Genomic DNA, 13,249 nt, shown 5'->3' with positions numbered 1-13,249 from the left:
ACATCTCCTTTTTCTTAAAGCATAGTTATCTTTTATGTACTTTTAAAAAATTCATAAATGTAACCTTTCACCTCTAACAAATTGTGATGAGTTAATATAACCCAATATAAAAAGATCCTTAATTTCCTCCTTAATTTCATCTTGGATACAAATGGTTTACTTTAGTTCTGACACCTCTATCGGGATTAAATTACTAACATGTACCTTTTGAAATCTCCACTTGTCGAGAGGTAGTACTTTAAAACACTGCTAAATGTTAGATTCTATTTTTTAAGCAAGTTTACAAATGTTCTAGCTAAATCAACATTCTTTGAAAAACAGAGACAATATATATAGAAGATAGATAGATGATAGATGATAGGTAGATAGATGATACATGTACATACATTTATCATATGTGCGATATATATATGTGTGTGTATACATATATACATACACATATACATATGAATATATATATATGAAGTAATTGTGAGGAATTGACTCACACAATCACAGAGGCTGAGCTGTTTTATGATCTGCCCTCTGTAAGCTGAAGCCCCAGGAAAGCCAGTGGTACAGTTAGTTCCAGTCCCAGCTGAAGGCCTTAGAAACCAGAGTGCTGGTGGTGAGTCCTGTTCAAGGGCAGGAGAAGACGAACATCCCTGTTCAGACTTCGGACAGAGAGAGCAAACTCTCCTTCCCGCAGAGTTTTTGTTCTGCTACGTTGGAACATGCTTGCCCACTCTGAGAAGGGCAATCTGCTTTCCTCGGCCTACCAATTCAAATGCTCATCTTCCTTCAGCCCCCACACAAACACACTGAGCAATCATTTTTACCTAGATATCTGGGCATCCTGTGGCCCAGTCAAGTTGACACATAAAATCAACCTTCACATGTTCTATATTTTAAAACTTTTGCAATTCAAATGGCTGTTCATTCTTCTTTAGTCAGTGACTTTTAAGTAGAGAAAAATGCTATACACATAGTTTATTCAAAAATATGGTTTATATACGGTGTCCAATCAAAACCTTTAGTGTAAAATAAAGTTTCACCTTGTAATATAGGTAATTTTAGCATTCTGAGATTGCCCCAATTATGTGAATTAGGAGTATAGAAGGCATATTTATATTGTTCACATAAATATGCCCTTTATAGAGCCAGTAGACAAAACTTAATCATTGCAACCTATAGGTGATAATCTTTGTGGGCTGAATTAACAGCTAACTCTGTGCTCTAATAAGTGTTTGGCAATCAAGTGTAATTGTATGTTTTTATAGATAGGTATAATTGAGTGGCATAATTTTGCATTTTTACATATAAAGTTGTTTAATAAATAACATTTTACATATATGATAAATACAATATAATATATAGTAAAAATTTGCCTAATATTAAAAACTAATAGTACCATGAATAGATATGTTTCTTTTAGATAACAAGTTTAATTAATGGAAAACTTTGGAAATGTGTATTCTCCTTGTTGCTAATACAGTATCTTTGGTTTACTTAACTTCTTTATTTTTTTCTGGCTTCCAATAAAATCCTTACTTGTTTTCTTTCCTCCCTGTCAAAGAGATTAAAATTCACATTCATTTTGGCAGTACAGCACGAATTTCAGCGAGGGCAAACCCTGTACCTCAGGCGTGTTTTCCTGCCCCTCCTAAGAATTTAATTAGCTAATTAGCTTTCTCAGGTGTAAGCAACAGATGTCTCACATTTGCCCATAATGTGTGAGTAGCCAGGAGCACTTTTGTCCTCCACTGCAGACTGCAGAAATGCATTTTGTCTCTTTAGCTGGCTTTTTGCTGCATGTGTGAGTCCAATGGGTCCTGAAGCTAATACACTGGTCCTTAATATCATTTCTCTCCAAGGAAAAAATCTATTTTGTCTCTTCAGTTCTCATACTAATTATTGTTCCTCACTTACTCTCCCTAAGTTCTTAGATTGTTCCTATGTCTCCACAATCCTTGTATATTAAGAATAAATCTTTTTGTTCTGGAGTAGTTTGGCTTAAACAGACCAGATATTTTCTCTCTATTTCTTGGAACATATGTTGACTTATTTTTCTTTTTTCCTAACCACAGAAAAATATCTATTTATTTATACTACTTAGTGTCCTTAGAAGCCAGCATCAAAAATGACTGGCTGATATAAAACAAAAATGTTTTATGGACTTTGGTCAACATACAGAATCACCCAGAAGAATAGAGAAATCTGTTGAGAAACAGAAGCCAGAGAGAGGTCACAAAGCCAGATCTAAGGCAAAATCATAGGACAAAAAACATTCTGAGTAAAAGTCAACCCGATTGCCCACGAACACTGCCGGCACTTAAGTCCCAGTGGCTACCCTGCTCTCTCTAGAAAAATGAGTGTCGCTGCTTTCCTTGGGGCTATCAGCGTGGGAGCATTGTCATATGCCTTTGTGCTACACTAGCTCTCAAGTCAAAATCTGGTGCTAAACCCATCAATTATCTGGCTTAGAACACAAGTCCACATCCACTAAACTTAGGGAGACTGGGGAAATAATTATCCAGAATGTTCAGCTTCTACAAAAGATGTTAGACTTGGTCTTTTACTGAAAATTAACAGTGAAGAATAACCCACATTTGAGTAATAGTGAAGAGCCAACTATCTAAACAAATGCAGAAGTGTTCTGAGATCATAGAATCATAAATACCTAAAATCATACAACATGCAGCTGCAGTGTTTTTGTTCAAGGAACTTTCCAGGGTGCTGGAAATGTTGTATAAGTTGATTGAGAAAGTGGCTAAGGATTTGCCAAAATTGATCAAATCTATGCTATATGTGTGCATGTATGTATACACACATCAATAAATAGCACATAGAAAATTGCATTGTGTTAGAATTTCTATTTGCATAAGCCAGTTTGATATAGAGTACTAAGTATATTTGATATAATCTCATTTCTTATATATACAGTTACTATACAGATAATAGATATATATTAGAAATTACACAAATATAATTCACATACACACAAAAACACGCACACTTACATACAAATACCCACAGGAATGAGATATAATGGAAAGAAAAATCAGAATTTGAAAATATCCTATATAATGAATAAAAATATGTCATCCCTTACTATGATCCACATATACAGTTTATGCACATATTTAAGCTGTATGTAATTTAAAATTTTAATATATTCAGAGTCATCTAGATAGTCTATCTCAACATTTTTGAGCCAAAATGTCTTTATTATTTCTAAATTTTACTTTAGTTTCTTAAGTTAAAACTATAAACCATTTGCCAGCAATTTCTTAAGACGAAATAAAGAAGTAATAATTAGGCTGCAATTCAAGTTCTGTAGTGCCACATTTGCACTGCTATAATTAAGGGTCTTCAAGATTTTCAATTATACTCTTTTTATATATTTTGTTATTTATAATTATACTTCAAGAAAATCATTCTCAATTTTTTCCCAAAATTGAAGGAAAATTCGAAGCTTGTTTTTGAACTAGAATATTAAACAAAAGTTGCAAAGAATACTAAGAATACTCTTCTCTCTCAACAATATCACCATGGCTAACAATGTTTTGTTTAACAGTCCTAGGTATAAATTGTCAAAAACATTGTACAAAAACTATATAAACTAAATAACAATTTGTAAACATTTCCTACAAATACATGGATTAACTAGGCAAAATATCTTTATGCAGATATAAAAAATGATTTAGAAAAGAAAAATGATCTTAAATCAATGTGTTATCATTGAATTGCATCATATATTTATCCAGTGCATATACGTATTCACATTTTAAAAGCTGTATGTTAAAACTGTAAAGACTTCAAAAGATTTTTTAGGGTAATTTCTAACAAGAGAGCTGCAGAAGTTCAATACTGAATTAATGGTGGCAAAGAGGATTTAGGCATATGTGGAACAATATAAGTCTTTCTCTGGTTGAGCCCCTCCTCCCTATACATTTGTGTTGTATTACTGCCTGTGCTGAGTTTTATCCATCCTTTACCCAACTCTATTCTGTTTCTTACACTTGTATCTGACGTAGGAAGTTTGGTTATTTTTACCAGTTCATGGTATACTTTAGGCAATAAAATATAGACATTTTGCTACTTCGTAGAAACTAAATCAAGCTATAAACCTGAATGAGGAATAAAATTACAAGTTTTATTATCTTAGTAGTGGAAACATTTTTGATATGTAACTTGCAGGTTTCTCATTCTGTGTAAGGGAATGTGTGGTGTGAGGTAGGGATGCTATGAGAGCCTTCTCCATGGATAAAGTGCTTGTAAGATCAGCATTACTATAGGAGTGACAGCAGGAAGCAGTTATGATATATCCTTGCTCTCAAGAAATTTAGATCTTCAGAGAGGTTTAAAAGACATAGTTCCTGAAAGTCAAGGTCAGATAATATTTGTAATGCCTATTTTCTAATTAAACATGTTTTCATATAACTTATGATATATAAGTTCATATAACTTATAATATATTAACTATTTTAAGTGTGTATTTTAGCTTACTAATTAAATAAAAATCATAAAAGACAGTATCTAGACTTCAGTAACTTTCCTTCATTGCAGATTGTACACTATAATAATTCAAATATATACCAATCAATATCTAATTACATAGATTTTAAGTATTTTCAAATTCAGCTGAACTAAAATTTAACAATATTTAACCCAAGAAAACTTACTTTTGGTGTGTGAGAAATAGCCTAAATTATATTTTCCCAAAACTCATTAGAGTATTTGTAATTAGACCTTAAACCTTTATCTTTGTGATGTCGAGTTTATTTCTAGGAAGTCAGAAATAAATGTAGCTAATATATATGCAATTAAGCAAAACTTACTGATTTTTTCCACTGACAACATTTTTTAAGGCTTTACAGGTATTAAATGTATAAATTCATTTAAAAACTATAGCAACATAAACATTTATTAAATGATAAATTATATTAAATAATTAAATTTAAAAGGAAATTGAGAATGCATTAGTCTCTGAGTACAGTTTTAAAAAAATAAAAATAATGTCATATAATTAATAATACATACTTGATAGTAATAAAATAATAGTAACATCTGTATTGTTTGTCAATATGTATTAATTATTTATTGCTATATAATTGTTAATACATAAGTATTCATTTTAATTATAATTGATAAGTATATATTTGTTAATCGATGTCATTAACAGACATAATACATGCTTTACTATGAAGTTATATTTGATGAGTGTATCTTCAAGGCAATCTTTTGCATGTGTATGAATGTTGTGCATTAAATATGACTGTTGCTACATAATTTCAATGATATAAAAACTCACACATATGATATAAAAAAGAAAATGACTCAAAGCATGCAGTGATGCAAACATATACAGATACACACACATCATTAACACCATGAGCCCTCACTGTAGGTCTTTATTTTCTGAGAAAATAATAGTCTGATTGTAAAGTTTGGACACCTACTTTTAAAGAATTACAAGAAATGTTATGTATGTATTTCTAATATTTCAGCTACTCACTAACAAAAATATAAATAAATTAACAAACAATTTTTGGCATACAGCACAGATATGCTAGCTCCAAGCAGTAAACTAACAGTAAAATATGAAAATTTGAAATTACTACTTTCCTATTGTCCCTTATGTTTTTTAAAGTAAATTATGTTATTAAATTCTCATAAATAAAGTTGGTATCTTCAGAGGAGCTATATAAAAATCAGAATATAAAATAAACCTAAATACATAATGCATTTTAAAATTATGAAGAGATTTTCTGTTTCGAATCAGTTTTTTCAGTGTAAATGCACATGCAAATATATCTGTATCTTTTCAGATCTTCAATAATAATAATAATAATAATGTAATGAATATTCTCATTAGTAAATGCATATTGAATTATGGACTTCACTACCCAAATGTTATAGATTGACAAACTTTATCATCTACATTATGTCTCTATTTAAGATTTTGTTCTTTAATTTATAGGTGTATGTCTATGTAAAAGTAGAATTGTATTGTTTACAAGTAAGATAGCTCAATGGTTGGAAGAATAAATAATTTTTCTGTGACTAGTCCTCTAAGTAAAATGATGAAGTCATATTTAGAGTACCAGAAGTTTCTGATGCCATAGGCTTATGATTCATAGATTCAATTTTGGCATTGGGCATATTCTCTCAATTTATGGAAAACTTAACTCTCTGTGCCAGACCTTTGGGAAGTCTCAAAATTGTTAGTGAAGCAATTTTATTGACTTTATATTACCTGTATGTGACCCTAAGGATATTTTCAGGGTGTTTTCTTAATACTCAGACAGGCATATTTATATTACGGGTCATACAACACAAAATGTAAAATAACATACTTCAATATTTTATTAAAAATATTTATTTTCCCATTGGCATTTGAGTTACTGTAAGTCTTTTGTGAATAGATTATTCCCTTTGCTCATTTAAAGAGGAATACAAATAAGGCATTTTAAAAATAACATTCCAGTAGAAGAAGCTTAGAAGATTTGCTTTAGCAAATATTAAAACAATAACTATCAGACTAAAGGTTTCAGGGTGAGATACATTCTTCTTCCGACCAAAAATATATATTACTTTATGATCTCGTAAAATAATATATAGTGTAGCCAAGTGGGAAAAGAGAAAAAACTTTTCTCTTCATAATAAGATTGAAGATCATTTTAAAGAAAATATCATTATAGTCTTTAATATTCATTGAATTTATTTTTTCCAAAAGTTTAGAGAAAGGAGATTATTATATTATTTATTCATAGATTTAATATTTACTGAGTACATATTATTTCTTGGGAGTGTTTCAGGTATCAGGAATACAGCAGATCATTTTTATCAGCCCTTTACTTCTCATTTTTAGAGAAGAAAACTGAATGTAACCTGAATAAATAAACACATAACATAATGTCACTTATTAATAGGTTCTGTGAAGGAAAATCATGCTCCATAGCATATTGAGTGCTGGTTTAGGTAGAAGTTATCTGACCTAACTTGGATCAAAGGAGTGATCTAGCCATGTGCGTAACAAAGGGAAGCATGTTGCAGGAAGCTGGGAAGGAAAGATGGAGAGGACATCCCAAGATTCCTGAGCCTCATATTTCATAGAGAATTTGAAGGGCAATTTGCTTGTGGCTAAAGAATGGAAGAATGGTAGTATGCAAGATTAGAAGGAAGTCGACAGAGGCTAGGTCTTGTAGCAAGTTGCAGGCCAAAGAAAGAATTCATAATTTTATTCCAAGTAGAAGGAAAGATATTCAAAAGATAACAGTAGAGAAGAGATATACAATAAAAAAAAAATAAAATAAAAACTTTTTTTCGTGTGCTTTGGGTAATTGATTTGGGGATCCAATGGGGAAATAGGAAAAAGCAGAAGCAATGAATTAGTAGTCATTCTGGTAGCCTCAGTGGAAGATCTCAGTTGTGGTGATGAGGATTAAAAATTGTTTGGAATATCCATCTAAAATAATTTTCTAAATGATTAAATGTGAATTTGAAGAAAGAGGATTAATACATGATGGTTGGGAAAATACAGAACTCCAGCCTCTTGAAATTTGTCGTAAACAATCTGTAAAAACAATGATTCTTGTTGTGGGGGGGTGGGGGAGGGGGGAAGAGGTAGGGAGTTTCCATGTCCTGCCGAACATTCAGAAATTTATGAATTTGTATTTCATTGTCCTAATGATTGATGGGCCCAACTGAAATTTATTCTGGTAGATGTTTATCCTTGGTGTAGTAGATGACCTGGGTCTCAGGAATTGTCCTGCGCCTTGGGCAAATTCTAAGAGCCTAAAATGTAACTCAATTTCTAGATCCAAACATAATATATTTTGAACAGTTTTAATATTTACTGACATTGACAGAATTGCATGTAATATGCAAATTGTTTTTAAAAATATTTACCAAGAAATACTCACGATTTGGGGGAAAAAATCATACCATCAGAACTAATGCTACTTATTGACAATTGAAATCACAAATACAATAAAGAAGCATCACTCTGCATTTGTATTAATTGCTTACAATTATGTACCGGAATTTCTGAGGGTGTTTTTAACAGATTTAAAGCCAAATCATTATTATATTTGACACATAAAATTCAAAGATCTCTTTGAATTTTATGAAAAGAGGTTATTTTATAATAAGGTATATAGTTGTCATTTCATATAATATACAATTTTATTAGAGTGATGTTAAGAATGTTAAAAATAATATGTTGAAATGATTAATTTTAATTTATTTTCCTAATAAATAAATATTTGTCTTCCCTAAAGTGACGAAGATACTTTCCAATATCTTTTTCTCAAAGCATTATCATTCTTTCTTATACATTAAAAAGAACACTTCCTCTGGATTTTATTTTTATCATTTCCCATTTGTCATGTTCATTTTTTACATTGTTATTTTTTTTTGTCTTCCAATTTTGATACTTTCTATTTGTCTATCTTTGGTCTTAATAGTCTTGTTTTTAATTTTCTAATCTTATGTTAATCTTCTTTTTTGTAATTTTGATATGACAAAATATATTTTCAATAGCCTTTTAACTGGCCTCCCTTACTCAACAAACTCCTCATAGACTGTGCACACAGATTAGTTATGGAGAATTTTTTAAAATGTAAATTAAATTGAGTAATTTACTTGCTTGAAACCTTCTTCTCATGGCTTCCTTGTATAATCTGAGTGTGAGTGTACCATGTACGTTAAGTGCAGTGTTAAATTCCTTCTGATGCTATGTAAACTGGTCCACATCAGCTTTTCTGAGCTCTTTTTCTCTCCCTTGCTATGTTCCAATCCAAACAGACCCTGTTTGTTTCATTGTCCTTGTAGCCTTTCTTGCCATTGTGTGGCTCTTACATTTTCCTGCAAAGTATTTCCGTGAGTAACCCTTAAAACCCTTTCCATTCTGTTTATATTTATTATAATGTGTTTGATAACTGATATTATCTTCTTTATTTCCTTTTCCCTCTAATTGAAGGTTAGTTACATTTATAGTAACCATGGCAATAAGTTTATCTGGCATGTGTTTAAAATATATTTGTTGAACTAAGGAGTCTGTATCAACGGCCTTGGGCATGAATCCCTCGAGCTCTTTTCTTATAAACACATAATAAATATACATTGTCTACTGTAAAAGTTGTACCTGTATGAATAAGACAGAACTAAGAAACGCATTTGTAGCTTATTCTTGTCTATAGTCTTGATATTTTTTTATTCGATCTTACCAATTTAGTGTTAAGAGAAAAAGATCTTAGAAAATATATCATTTAATAAATTAGTGATTATATCATGTTTTGTACATTATACAAATGTAGTATACTATTACGTAAATGTAGTATGCATTATCAAATAGGCCACTTAAAATTCAAGATAGAATGGATAAATAAGTATTGCTTTAGCATTAATTTTATGTCTGCAGAAATATTAGAGTTACATTTTTGTCGCTATTATTTTGCTCCTTTTAAATATGATGTATACATAAATACAGCAATATTAATGTGAATCTCATTTTAGATTTGATGTATCCCCTTTTATATAGTCCCTGAAAATTAAGCTATTTGAAATAAAAATAAGATTGGAGAATGGGATGCATGAAAAACTAGATATATAACATTTTTTAAAAAATCTAAATTTTTATAAAAGTAGCCTGTTTATCTTTAATTCCATTATTAATTCTTATTATAAACTTGAGCATTATAATGAAAATAAAGCCTAGAAAAATCTGAGAGTACTTAAACATATCTTAATTTTTACTTCCTTTGAAAAATCTGAATTTCACACAGTCTCAATATCAGTATAGAAATATATTTAGCCTTCCAATTTTATTGTCTAAGCAGTGTGAAAACAATTCTCATTTAAAGTTTATGAGGACTTAAATTCAAACTCTAGCCATAAAATTGTTTCAATATTGAGACAAGCTCTAGGAATGAGTTTTAAATTCCTTTCTTTTAAAAAATTTTATGTTTTTGATGAGCAATTTCTCATGTTCATTCCAATGAGCAATAATGTCAAGGTAATCAAAAATAAGAATTTCAATTCATAACATATCCCTAGAGATGGCATCCATATAAAAGCAATTTTTATCTGGATAGGTTTTGAATTTTCACTCTTTCTAGGGAATTTGTGTTTTTTCTTTATTGTTGGTAAGTAGAACAGTAATACTTATTTTAATACTAAGGCAGATTAATGTATTATGCCATATCATATTTGTTTCATATGCCACTCTAGTACAGAAAACATGACTTTTAAATCTTTATCTATTCATTTATTGATTGAGCACTATGTACATCTAATATCTGTTTCAACTGCTATTTCACATTACTTTAGTCTTCTATTGCAAAATTATGCATGAAAGTTTTTGTTTATTATGTGTTTATATTGTTCAGAAGACTCAATGTGTTTTAACTCACTTAATCCTCTCAATAACTCAATGAGAAACCAAGTTACAGAGAGAACACATAGGAACTTCTACTAGATCAAAGAGCAACTCAGGGTCACGACCATGATTTTAAGCTAATAGCCTGAATCTAGAGTCTGTGCTTTTAATCACTAAGGGACACTCTCTAAACAAACATCTTTTTAGGAGCCAGTTTAGTAACCAAATATATGTGAGTTTGTATTGTATACATAAAATAGTGCATTATTATTTCATCACTTAAAAAATAAAGAATATTTTTGTATATTTATTTTAATTATATTTTGGCATTTATTTTTCTCTTTCGTATCTATAAATACACTTAAATATTAGTATATTGCATAAAATAGTGCAAAGAAAAAATGTAAAGATTATCTTTTAGTATGAATAGGCAAAAATTAATAGAAAAGTCAAAAATAATTCTAAATCTCTTTTTTTGGAATCTTACAATAATTTATTTTACTTCTTAATTTTCTATTTAGAATTATTCTGAAATAGTTTGAAATGGGAATAAAATCATATAATTAGATAGCTTGGATGATAGGTAGGTAGGTAGGTAGGTAGGTAGGTAGATAGATAGATAGATAGATAGATAGATAGATAGATAGATAGATAGAGAAAGAAAGAAAGAGATTAGCCAGCACTTTCACTACCATATGCTATTTCTTATAACTGGAGTAACATTTATCCTCATGAACAAACTTGTACAAGAAATAAGATTTTGCCATTTAGACTTTACTCATGAATAAAATGCCTTTAGGGGAAAATAGAAATGACTTTTTTCTTCCCTTTTTCTTATCCAGAAAACAGCTCAACTGACAAAAGTGAAATTTTATAAAAAGAGACACATTTTGTTTGAAGACAAGTATGAAATATTCTAACCTTAAAGGTGGACTTTTTAGAAAATGGCGCACAGAGAAAAACAACAATATTAATGGGAGAGCAGTTATCGGCTCCTCTCTGTTGTTAACATAAATTGCATTGCCATAAAATTGCACCATCCCTTTTTACACAGAATCAAGAGCATTTTATCATAACAAAAGATTATTCTTTTCAAACTCAGTGGGAAGTAGGCAATAGTAGAATTCTTATTAGAATGCACAGTGATAAAGAATTCAGTTCAACTATGTTTTTTAAATGCACAACTTAAAAGAAACATTTTTTATAAATGGACTAACCTTCAAAATAATAATAACATAGCAAAAACAAATATCTGCTGTGTATATACCATGGAACTTTGTTATATATAGATTATAATCTATCTATATATAGTGAAACATGTATTAGTACAATTTGATGAAGTACCGTCTTTGAAATAAAATAGGTCTCCAAGTTTAGAAAAATACATGAACAAATAATTTTCAATTCTGTGTCATCAAGTTCTAGATCTTCAGACTAATGGTGTGGTCCCTCCTCTTTATAACACTGATAGTTGAACTTGCCACAGACATCCATCCGGTTTCCTGAGTAGTCTCATCAGTAATCAATGAACCAGACCTTACATCACACCACAAGACGTGATCAACATCACTGAGGTAGTGAATCGCAGTCAATCCATCAGCATCGATGTCATGTTAGCTGTGACCCTGCTCAATAAGGCTGATGATGTTCAAAAGATAGATGTACTTGGATTGTATTAGCAGCTGCTGAAGCAAGATAACTGTAAGCAAAGTGTAGAGAAGTGAAAAAAAATCCATGAGCAGTACCAAAATACCGTTTCTGAGCTTGGAGATATTATTGGTCGAATTACTAAAGATATTCTGGTATAAGGACTCATTTATTTTTATGTCTGATGCACTGGTAATGCTGCTACAAAAACAAAGAATAAGAAATTGCCACCTGGCAAACACACCTTTATTATTTTATTTTATAGATGTAATAATATTTGCACTGTATAATCTGAGACAATAGGAAAAACAAAAACTTCAGTCTAATGTTTGAGTTTCTCCAGTTATCAGATGAAGCTTCATGTACAATTTAACTTTTCCATGTTAAACTGTTTCAGATGTTTCTCAATTCTCACATATTCTTATGTGTTGTGTTGGGGGAAAAAAGTTAAACAATCAAAGTCAATGTGTTCTATAAACTATCCCTGGTAAAATGAAACTATTAATTTTTCTGTGAACTAAATGCACTTTAATAAAACAATCTTAAATAACTTACAGGCTTTTTATGAATTTTAAATAAAAGCATTGTATATATACTTTTTTGTATTGGTTTCTACTAAACATTATATATAGTGGATTCACTGCTGTTCTGTGGAACAGAAATTCATTTATTTTTATTATTATGTGATACTTAATTGAATAAATATACCACAATTCATTTTGATTGCAAGAATTTCTTATTACAAATAAAATATCAATATTCCTATATATGTATTTTTGTAAAAATATGATTGCATATAGGGGAAGGGGAAGGTAAATAGAAAGTGGTGTTGCTGGGCCATCAGAAATTATTTGATCCAGTTTTAATAGATTCTTCATGTTTTTCTAAGTGGTTGAACCAATTTATAATGTATAGGAATTCTAATTGGTTCACATTTCACCAACACAGGTTATTAACAAACTTTCTCATATTAGCCATTCTGATGAGTGTATAGTACTTATTTTATGTTTTTCGTGATGAACAACAAGGTACTGTACCTGTGTTTTTATTGACTATCTGAATATCTCTTTGTGACATTATCATCCAGTCTTCATTTTTCAATTAAATCATCTTCTCTTTCTCTAATTTGTATATTTTTTTCTAGATTATATATTTTGAATGTGACACCTTTGCAATTGTGTATGTATTGTAGATAATTTATCTAGTCTTTGATTTTACACTAATCATGTTCTTACATGA

This window comes from Pteropus vampyrus, unplaced genomic scaffold (assembly GCF_000151845.1).
Source record: "Pteropus vampyrus isolate Shadow unplaced genomic scaffold, Pvam_2.0 Scaffold73, whole genome shotgun sequence".
NCBI lineage: Eukaryota > Metazoa > Chordata > Mammalia > Chiroptera > Pteropodidae > Pteropus > Pteropus vampyrus.
Note: the sequence above shows the minus strand (reverse complement) of the source record.